Below are 10,540 nucleotides of genomic sequence, written 5' to 3'. Positions count from 1 at the left end.
ACCATAGTCTCTTTTCCTGTCACTGTTGCTTTTTATCACTACTGTTGCTCCCCACCCTTCCCGATTTCTATCGACCCCGTTTCCTGGAAAATATCCAGAAAACAGGAATATTTGCCAGGAAACATTTTCCAGGAGCGGTGCTGCTGCCTCACAGCTCCAGGGTCCCGGGTTCGAATCCGGCTTCGGGTGACTGTGCGGAGTCTGCACGTTCTCCCCCGTGTCTGCGTGGGTTTCCTCCGGGTGCTCCGGTTTCCTCCCACAAGTCCCGAAAGATGTGCTGTTAGGTGGATTGGCCGTGCTAAATTGGCCCTTAGTGTCCAGTAGGTTAGGTTGGGTTAGGTTGGTTTACGGGGATAGGGTGGGGGCCTAGCATTCGGAGCTTCGGTGATTTGCAAGTGGTCCTCTTATTTGAATAACTGTTGCCATCCTGCCTGTTCTGGTCACACTTTTTTCACACCTCACATTTTAGCTGCTGTTGCTCCGTACATTGTTCAAAATGTTTTATTCTTTGTAAGCACTCCTGTTTTGATTCTGCAATCGGTATTTTTGGTAATACTTCCTCCAATCATTTTTGTTCTCAGACAATTAGGGCTGGATTCTCCATCCCGGCAGCCGGCCAATGGGGTTTCCCATTGTGGGCAACCTCCCACGCCATCGGGAAATCCGCTGAGGGAGTGCGCTGCCAGCGCAACGGAGAATCCCGCCGACGGAGAATTCCACCGACGGAGAATCCCACTGACAGAGAATCCCACCGACGGAGAATCCGGCCAACTGAGAATCCCGCCGACAGAGAATCCCGCTGACAGGGAATCCCGCCGACGGAGAATCCCGCCGACGGAGAATCCGGCCAACTGAGAATCCTGCCCAGAGAATCCCGCTGACAGAGAATCCCACTGACGGAGAATCCCGCCGACGGAGAATCCCGCGGACTGAGAATCCCACCGACGGAGAATCCCGCTGACGGAGAATCCCGCTGACGGAGAATCCCGCTGACGGAGAATCCCGCTGACAGAGAATCCCGCTGACAGAGAATCCCACTGACAGAGAATCCCGCTGACAGAGAATCCCACTGACAGAGAATCCCGCTGACAGAGAATCCCGCTGACAGAGAATCCCGCTGACGGAGAATCCCGCTGACAGAGAATCCCGCTGACAGAGAATCCCGCTGACGGAGAATCCCGCTGACGGAGAATCCCGCTGACAGAGAATCCCGCTGACAGAGAATCCCGCTGACAGAGAATCCCGCTGACAGAGAATCCCACTGAGAGACAATCCCACTGACAGAGAATCCCGCTGACAGAGAATCCCGCTGACAGAGAATCCCACTGACAGAGAATCCCGCTGACAGAGAATCCCGCTGACAGAGAATCCCGCTGGTGGAGAATCCCACTGAGAGACAATCCCACTGACGGAGGATCCAGCCCCAGATCTTTATCTCATTTTGTAGTCTGACCTTTGCTCCTATTCATTTCATTGCCAGATTTTTATTTTCACCCAATTCTTCCCCTCATTTTATTGATTTTAAATCGTTATTAACCCCTCCTGTTATGTCCTTAGTAGCAACCTGGTTTCAGTACAGCCCACCCCTGTACAGCTCCTTCAGATCCCTCTGAATAAAGACATTTTTCCTCTTTCCAAAACAGCCCATCCCTTACCCGGAGACTCAGCCCCATGTTTTCTCTCAGCCTCTCAGCATCACACTTGTTAAATATCTCAAAATTTGATATGTTTCAATGAGATCATCTCTCATTTTTCTAAACTCCAACGGTACAGGTCCAGTCAACTAAATCTCTCCTCATCGAACCCTGTCCCTGATCCATTGAGAGTGATCCCACTCACTGACTTTCCTCGTCTGTTTGCCCTGATGTGAATTCGCACAGGGCTCAGGTAATAATAATATAATAATAGTCTTTTTTGTCACAAGTAGGCTTACATTAACACTGCAATGAAGTTACTGTGAAAAGCCCCTAGTCACCACATTCCGGCGCCTGTTCGGGTACACAGAGGGAGAATTCAGAATGTCCAATTCACCTAACAGCACGTCTTTCGGGACTTGTGGGAGGAAACCGGAGCACCCGGAGGAAACCCACGCAGACACGGGGAGAACATGCAGACTCCGCTCAGACAGTGACCCAAACCGGGAATCGAACCTGGGACCCTGGAGCAACAGTGAAGCAACAATGCTAACCACTGTGCTACCGTGCCGCCTTCTGAGATAATCATTGAATTTGTATTTAGCTCCTGGATCCTGATATTCCCATGATAACTTGATCATCCCGCCTCTTTTTTCAAGGTCCTTTCCAGTGCTTCCAATATCCCTTCTCCTGGCAACAAGTTAGCAACACATCCTTTGAGACACTGAACTGTGGCAACAGGCGATACCCTCCATCCCACCCACTGTCAACCTTTTTTTTATTTATTCATCTCCCGGAGATTTCATTGTCCTCTCCCTAACCAGAGAAAAGCGAGAGGAGCGAACAGGTGGCTTTGCCAGGTTAGTGGCAGTCCATGGTGCAGCCTGCCACGTTATACTCCATCTGTTTGTCTGCTCGCTTAACCTACCCATATCCCTTTGTATCCTCCCCACAACTTACTTTCTTACCTACCATCAGCGAATCTATCCACAACACAGTATCCCCTTCATCGTTAGCAATTATTATCAACTCCCAGATCCCTCTCACTTCCTGTGCAGATTACATTCATTCCCATTTTAACTAATAAGCAGATTTATTTGAATTTCTCTACTTTCAACTTTATTTTAAATTTAAAACTCGGCAAATCAGGGGTTGATAACACTTCCTTCATGCAGCTGATGGTGGAAATCACCAATTCTTTCCCCCAAAGGATGACGCTCAATTGCAAATTTCAAAACTAATATTGATGATTACTTGACTGAGGATTATGGAACAGAGACAGGTAGATGGTTTTAGGATACGGGCGGACTTTTCTTGGGAACCGACAAAGGCCGATGGTGAGCAGGAAGAGGGGCGATGTGTCCGCCAACAGCCATGATATAATGCGACACTATCCAAACCCTCTCTGACTGTGACCGCTCCAGCTCCACAGACCGAGGAGGGTGACACAGCCACACAGCTGGACCTCATCTGAAGCTGCCTCTCAAAGCCCATTGACTCATCTCCTGGCCACAACATTGATTCCCAGTCCGTCATTTAAGTGCTGGGTGGACCAGATCCCAAACCACCCTTGCCCCACCCCACCTGAGCTGGTGGCCACAGCTTTGGACACCCTACTACATCCTGAGCTCCGATCACAGGTGCAGGCAATGTCCAAAGGCCTTGCGCTCATCCCGGACTATGGGGGTCTTCGTCAATTCCCACCTCAGCACATGGCCAAGGAATAGGCGTGCTTTCCTCAGGCAATGTGCCATTGCCACTCTATAGGAAATGTATTTGCTTTCCCAGTCAGCCAATGGGACAGGCACCCCATGTCAGTCAGTAATTTTGGAAGTCAATACGCCACGGGTTAACTGTTTGGCAGCAATCAGTGGCACTCACACACATAATTGGTGCTTGGGTGGGCATAATCGCATGAGTAATCAGACTCCAGGTATGTCAACTGAGTCACAGCTGAAAGTCCTCAGCAGCAACAGGGTACTAATCACTGACATGCCTTTCAATTAGTCTTGCCCTTGTAAACTTCCGGGCGGGATTCTCCGTCCCGGAGGCCCATTTTCCGGCGTGCCGTGCCCCCGCCAGCAGCGGGATTCTCCGTCCCGGAGGCCCCGTTTTCCGGCGCGCCATGCCCCCGCCAGCAGCGGGATTCCCCGTCCCGGAGGCCCCGTTTTCCGCGCGCCGTGCCCCCGCCAGCAGCGGGATTCTCCGTTTCCCCAGCCGGCCAATGGGGTCTCCCATTGTGGCCACCCCATGCCATCGCGAAACCCATGGGTGTGGGTGCACTGCTGGTGAAGTTGAGGATTCCGCTGACGGAGAATCCCGCAGCCCGTGTCCAGAGGCCCACCCCACAGAATGGAGTAGAACTGGTGGGGGTGGCGAGGGGGGTGTTTATGGGGGAATACTATCTCGCAGGCTCAGGTCGCCACTGACGCATGCGCAGCCACGGACCGGGCCATTCCCCGTACGTATCTGCAGGTAAAGCTGCACATGGTTCGGCTAGTCCCCCACCGGGCGGATTATCGGTGCTGGGGCGGCGCCGACTTTACGGTTGTGAGACCAGACGCTTCCTCCGGATATAGCTGCACAGTTGGAGAATCCAGCCCATTATTCTTTGATGGCTGCCCACACACCCACCACACATCCCTAGGCTTCCCTCCCTCTGTGAGGCCCTTTCCGGAAGCCCATTGCCCGGCAGAAGGAGACAACCTCAGGAACAGTGCTTTTCACATTCGACAGTCTTCCCTTCCCATTCTTCCCCATTCAGCCCCCTGATCTCCCACAGGTCAAACCTCTGATCACCCCTCAAGTCAACCCCCCATCTCCCTCCTAGTCAAGCCGCCAATTTCTCCCTGAGTCAACCCCCAAATTCCCTTGAGTCATAGAATCATTTATAGAATTTACAGTGCAGAAGGAGGCCATTCGGCCCATTGAGTCTGCACCGGCTCTTGGAAAGAGCACCCTGCCCAAGCCACACCTCCACCCTATCCCCATAACCCTGTAACCCCACCCAACACCAAGGGCAATTTTGAACACTAAAGGCAATTTAGCATGGCCAATCCACCTAACCTGCACATCTTTGGACTGTGGGAGGAAACTGGAGCACCCGGAGGAAACCCACGCAGACACGGGGAGAACGTGCACTGATGTCTCCCTCGAGTCAATCCCCTGATTTCTCCCTTGAGTCAATCCCCTGATCTTCCCCACCGGGTCAATCCATTGATCCCCCCCCCCTCCCCTTCCCGGGTCAACTCCTGATCTCCCCCGGGGTCAACCCCCAAATTCCCTCGAGTCAATCCCCTAATCTCCCTTGAGTCAATCCCCTAATCTCCCTTGAGTCAATCCCCTGACCTCCCTCGAATCAATCCTCTGATCTCTGCCACCGGTCTCCCCTAACGAGGCACCCGCTGCCCCTCCTGTGTTACCCCAATCTCGCTACATTGTTACCCTGGTCTCCCTCGAGTCAAAGACTGGTCACCCCCCAGTCAGAGCCGTATCCCTGAGTCAGGCTCCTCAATACACAGGGCCGCACCGTGAGCAATACACTCACCTCCAAGTTCCCCTCAGACACGTGCTCACCATTGTCTCCAGGTGGATGCCTTTGCCAGGTGGCATAGTGGCATTGTCGCTGGACTAGTAATCCAGAGACCCAGAGTAATGACCTGGAGATCCGACGTCGAATCCCACCACAGCAGGTGATAGAATGTAAACTCAATAAAAAGCCTAATGATGACCATAAAATCACTGTCGATTGTCGGAAAAACACATCTGGTTCTCTAATGTCCTTTAGGGAAGGAAATCTGCCGTCCTTACCCGGTCTGGCCTACATGTGACTCCAGACCCACAGCAATGTGGTTGACTCTTAACTTCTCCTCAAGGGCAATAGGGTTGGGCAATAAATGCTGGCATAGCCAGCAACGCCATGTTCCATGAACAAAAAAAAAATCATATGCAAATGTATTATAATGAGGTTCCCAACGTTGAACAGTGGGAAACATGGCCCACCACTGACAGGGGAGGGGATGATCGCAGCAAGCTTTCACACAATTTTGGCCTTCTCGTGATTGTTCCTGTCGTAATATACCCACAGGTATATGATGGTGCACAGACAGGCAGTGATTGACACACAGGGTGACCAATGAAGACACAGAACACAGCAGCCAATCACCAGACAGGACACGACCACTATAAAGCCAGAGGGCACTAGTTTTCCCGCTCTCTCGGGATGCAGCCTCTGAGACAGTCAGAGCCTGTGAGCAACAACTGGAACATCCACCATGTGGTAGTAAGATAGTCTGGTCAGGTTAGCCTCAGGTCTCCAATAATCTTAGCATAGTGTCAACCCACAGTTAAAGTATGTTTAATAGTTAAGAGTTCAATAAAATCGAGTTACATTTCTTCAAGTGTTGGAAGCCTGTCTCTCTCACTGCTGCAGTAAACGCAGTCCTCGCAGACCCAGCTTACCCAACACATCAGTTCCCTTTGCCGTCTTGCCCGCCCGACAGTACCGGGACTGGAAACTCCCTGCCACAGATCTGTTACGCCCTTATTGATTGGTGCAACAGGCTCGATGGGCTGAATGGCCTCCTCCTGTACTAGTTTGTATTCAAATCCTCTCGTAGTTTTACAAACTCACACGAAAATATAATCAACCAGATATAGTTCTGGTCACCGGAATGCAGGAAGGATGTGATCACACTGGGGAGATTACACAGAGAAGGTTCACAACCAAGGCTGAATTGGTTGAAAGGGTTATTTTCTTTTGAGTAACGAAGGCCAAAGGAAGATTGAATTAAGTTGTATAAAATTATGAAAGTCCAAGAGCGAGTAAATTGGTCATTTCCTTTTGCAGATATCACCAGGAGGTTTTGTATTTAAAGTCATTGATGGGAAGATTGTCTGGGAAATTAGGAGAAATGTTTTCACCCAGAGGGTGGTAGGTGTCTGGAGCTCACAGCCTGGCACGGCAACAGTGGCACAAACCCTCAACTAATTTAAAAAATGCCTGGATTTGCAATTAAAATGCCCAAGCACACAGCACCCCAGACAACGGGCTGGCAAGTGGGATTAGTTTAGACGGTTCTTTAAGTTTGGCAGTGCCAAACTTTGGGATCATAAACGTGCCATAAATCTTCCTACCTGTTTCTGTTTTAAAATCTTCCATTGTTGCCCACAGCCTGAGATCAGAAGGAATTATTCAAAGATGGGAATCAGCCAGTTATATAGAAACTGAAACTTTCCATTTCAAGTAAATCACATCACTGAGCATAAATCTGAATTCCTAGAAATCGGGAAAGGATAAACAGTAAGGTTTCATTTCTCTGATTCACATCCGCAGAATTCTCTCCACCCACCTCAGGGGGACGGAGTCAACCATCACATTCTTGCCCCTCATTCCGACATCTTTGCCCAGCTCCAATGCTACCCCAGTTTTAATTGTTCCCTCATTGCTGGCTACATCTTCAATGCCAGCACCCTAAACTCAGGCATTCCCTCCCTAAACCTCTTCTCCTTTTGGTTACCAGCCGTGATATAGAACACACATTGCAGAAGGAGGCCATTTGGCCCATCGAGTCTGCACTGACTCACTTAAGCCCTCACTTACACCCTATCCCCGTAACCCAATAACCCCTCCTAACCTTTTTGGACATTAAAGGCAATTTATCATGGCCAATCCACCTAACCTGCACGTCTTTGGACAGTGGGAGGAAACCGGAGCACCCGGAGGAAACCACGCGGACAACGTGCAGACTCCACACAGACAGTGACCCAAGCTGGGAATCGAACCTGGGGTCCGTGACTGGGACCAGCTCCTGTAACAAACCGTCGCCCTGGTTGCCCCAGGTATAGGATGCCGCGGAGGAGAGGTGGCTGACTCTGTACCCCGGCCCGGGAAGGAGGCTACAAGCCATCGCCATTCGCCGTGCTTGAGCACAGGTGGCAGAGGCCGTGGGCAACACCATCCGGACCGCACAGCAGCGCTGGACGAAACTGCACGACCTCCTCAGGGTGGCCAGGGTAAGTAGGCAGCACTGCGCCCCCCCCCCCGGCACTAACCCGCGTCCCGCACACCCGTAACCCTGAGGGCAGCCCACCCACCCGGAGGGAGAGCAAACCCCCACCCTGCACCACATGCCAGCACCCATACCATCCGCCATGGCCGGGTGCCCTGACCACTGAGGCCTCCAGCTACCCGCTCCCTGTGCTGCACGCTGTCATCTTCTGTTCCCCACCCCACTCCCCACCCAGGAGCAGACCGGCCTCAAACGTCGGGAGCGGGAGAAGACCGGTTGGAGCCCGCCAGACCTGTGGCCCCTAACAATGGCAGAGCAGAGGGCCCTGGACGTGGTCTGCGGCCCTGAGGAAAGGGAGGCCCATCGGAGGCGGAGAATGGCGGAGGCCCCAGCGAATACCAGGTCAGGCTCTCTAATAACATGCAAACGGTATTTTCTGTACCTGCAGAGTGAAATGCATTGATGCCGCTGTCGAGGTGCTGGAGAATTTCAATTTGACATCAAATCGGTGCCCGCCGAGATTTTTGGCATGAGAACCGATTCTCTGCCCGATCGTGTTTCGCGATTTCGGCGTCAGACAACAGAGAATTCCGCCCGAGGGCTTTGTCTTATGAAGAGAGATTGTTTAGGCCGACACTCTGGAGTTTAGAAGAATGAGGGGAGATCAATTTGAGGTGTACAAGATGCTAAAAGGTATGGATAAAGCAGACTGATGCTTCCTCTTGTGAGGCATTCTAAAATGAGGTCATAATCTTAGAATAAGAGGTAGCAAATTTAAAACCGATTTGGGGAGAAACTACTTCTCCCTGTGAATCTGTGGAATTCGCTCCCCCAGTGGATGCTGGGACAGTGCGTAAATTTAAGGAGGAGTTAGACAGATTTGTAATTGGTGATGGGTTGAAGGGTTACGGAGAACGGGTAGGAGGGTGTAGCTGAGGCCAGGATACGATTAGCCAGGATGGTACTGAATGGTGAAGCAGGCTCAAGGTGTTAAATTGCTGATCCTGTCCTAGTTATTATGTTCGGAGAAAGAACTATTCTGTCTCATTCCGCCTTCCAGCTCCTGGTCTGTAGCCCTGTAGGTAACAGCATCTCGAGCACAAATCTGGTGTTCTTGATTAACAAGGGGATTTCTTGATCAATGAGGGGTTAGGGGGCGAAGGGAGGAGAATGGGGATGAGAAAAGTATCAGCCATGATTGAATGGCGGAGCAGACCCGATGGGCCGAGTGGCCTAATTCTGCTCCTAAATCTGATATCTTATGGTCTAAATGTAGGACAGCTTTCCATTGAAACAGTGGGTGTGGGATCATTTACATCCCCTTCAAAAATGATGGCACATTTGACAGTGCAGCATTTCACGCTGGGTGTGACAAATTGGGATTTTGCTTTATGTAAATGTTTTTACTGAGTTTTTGGTATACAAAATAAACAAACAGTGGAAGTTAAACAAAAGAAGTAAAACTGGAACTATTTACACATAGATCAGTTTTGACTTTTTACTTTAAAAAAAATATTTTTATCCTCCTCCTTTTTCACATTTGCATCCAATTTTACACTCACCAACAAACAATCCAACAGCAACAAATACAATGTCAATCCCCTGGCCAACAATCCCTTCCTCCCACCAACCCCCAAACAACCCTCAACATTTTAAATACAAACATCAAAGAAATGGAATCGGGAATCCACCATCCATCCCATACATAGTGACCAACGACATACACAGTCCAACACCCACCCCCTCCCCCCCCCACCCCTAATGTTCAATGTCATCTAATTCTTGAAAGTGCATAATGCCCATCTTGCTACTGAACGTAGACGGCAAAATATCCCAGCCTTTGTCTTCCTGATCGCCCGCTGTAGAATCCTGCACGGTTGGTGGTCAGCAGCACCACCCAAAGCCGCAGACTGGCTGTCCGACCTCTCAGAATCTCTCCAAATGGAGAAAAACAAATTCGCCATCCGTGGATCGAAAGAGGGCTTCCGCCAAACATGAGAGCCATTCACCCGATTGTTCCGAGACCTGCTTTTGGCTTGAGTGGGTCAGTGCAGACTCGATGGGCTGAATGGCCTCCTTCTGCACTGTATGTTCTATGTTCTACATAGCCAATAGCCAGGGGGAAATAGCCAGGACAAGATAGAAAGAGGAAAGCGAGGGAGGACTGGGGAGTGGGGGGGGGGGGGGGGGGGGGGGGGGAACAAGGTGAGGTAGCAAAACCCAGCAAGAAAAATGGGGAACAGCAGTGAAAAAGGGGGGAAGGGAGGGGGGGTCAAGGAGAGAGAAGCTGAGGGGTGGGGGGGGGAAGGTGGATAGGGAGGCAACAGACTGTAAATAGAGAAATCGAAGAAGGAACCTTTGTGACTGCACAATAAATGAAAACGAACGGCAATGTATATAATTTTGAAAATGCCAATAAAAAGATTTTAAAAAAAAGAAAGTGCATAATGAACAAAGCCCGTGAAGTGTCGAGCCATTCCATCCTTTCCCTCAACTCAAACTTCACCTTCTCGAGTTTTAAAAACTCCACCAATTGGGAATTTTTACTAAACTTTCGAGACTCAGGGTTCAAACCCACGATGTTCTGAGTCAGAAGCGTGAATATACTGACTGAGCAATGGCCGACACGCGGCCCGATATCAGGGGCTGGTTTAGCACACTGGGCTAAATAGCTGGCTTTGAAAGCAGACCAAGGCAGGCCAGCAGCACGGCTCAATTCCCGTACCAGCCACCCTGAACAGGTGCTGGAATGTGGCAACTAGGGGCTTTTCACAGCAACTTCATTTGAAGCCTATTTGTGACAATAAGTGATTTTCATTTTCATTTCATACCCCATTGCTTTCAGACTTGGTTCCAGCTGAGTGCACAACAATTATTCTATTGTGTCAGCGGCTG

Source organism: Scyliorhinus canicula, chromosome 13, assembly GCF_902713615.1.
Source record: "Scyliorhinus canicula chromosome 13, sScyCan1.1, whole genome shotgun sequence".
NCBI lineage: Eukaryota > Metazoa > Chordata > Chondrichthyes > Carcharhiniformes > Scyliorhinidae > Scyliorhinus > Scyliorhinus canicula.
The sequence above is the reverse complement of the archived record's forward strand: the minus strand, read 5'-3'. Positions refer to the sequence as shown.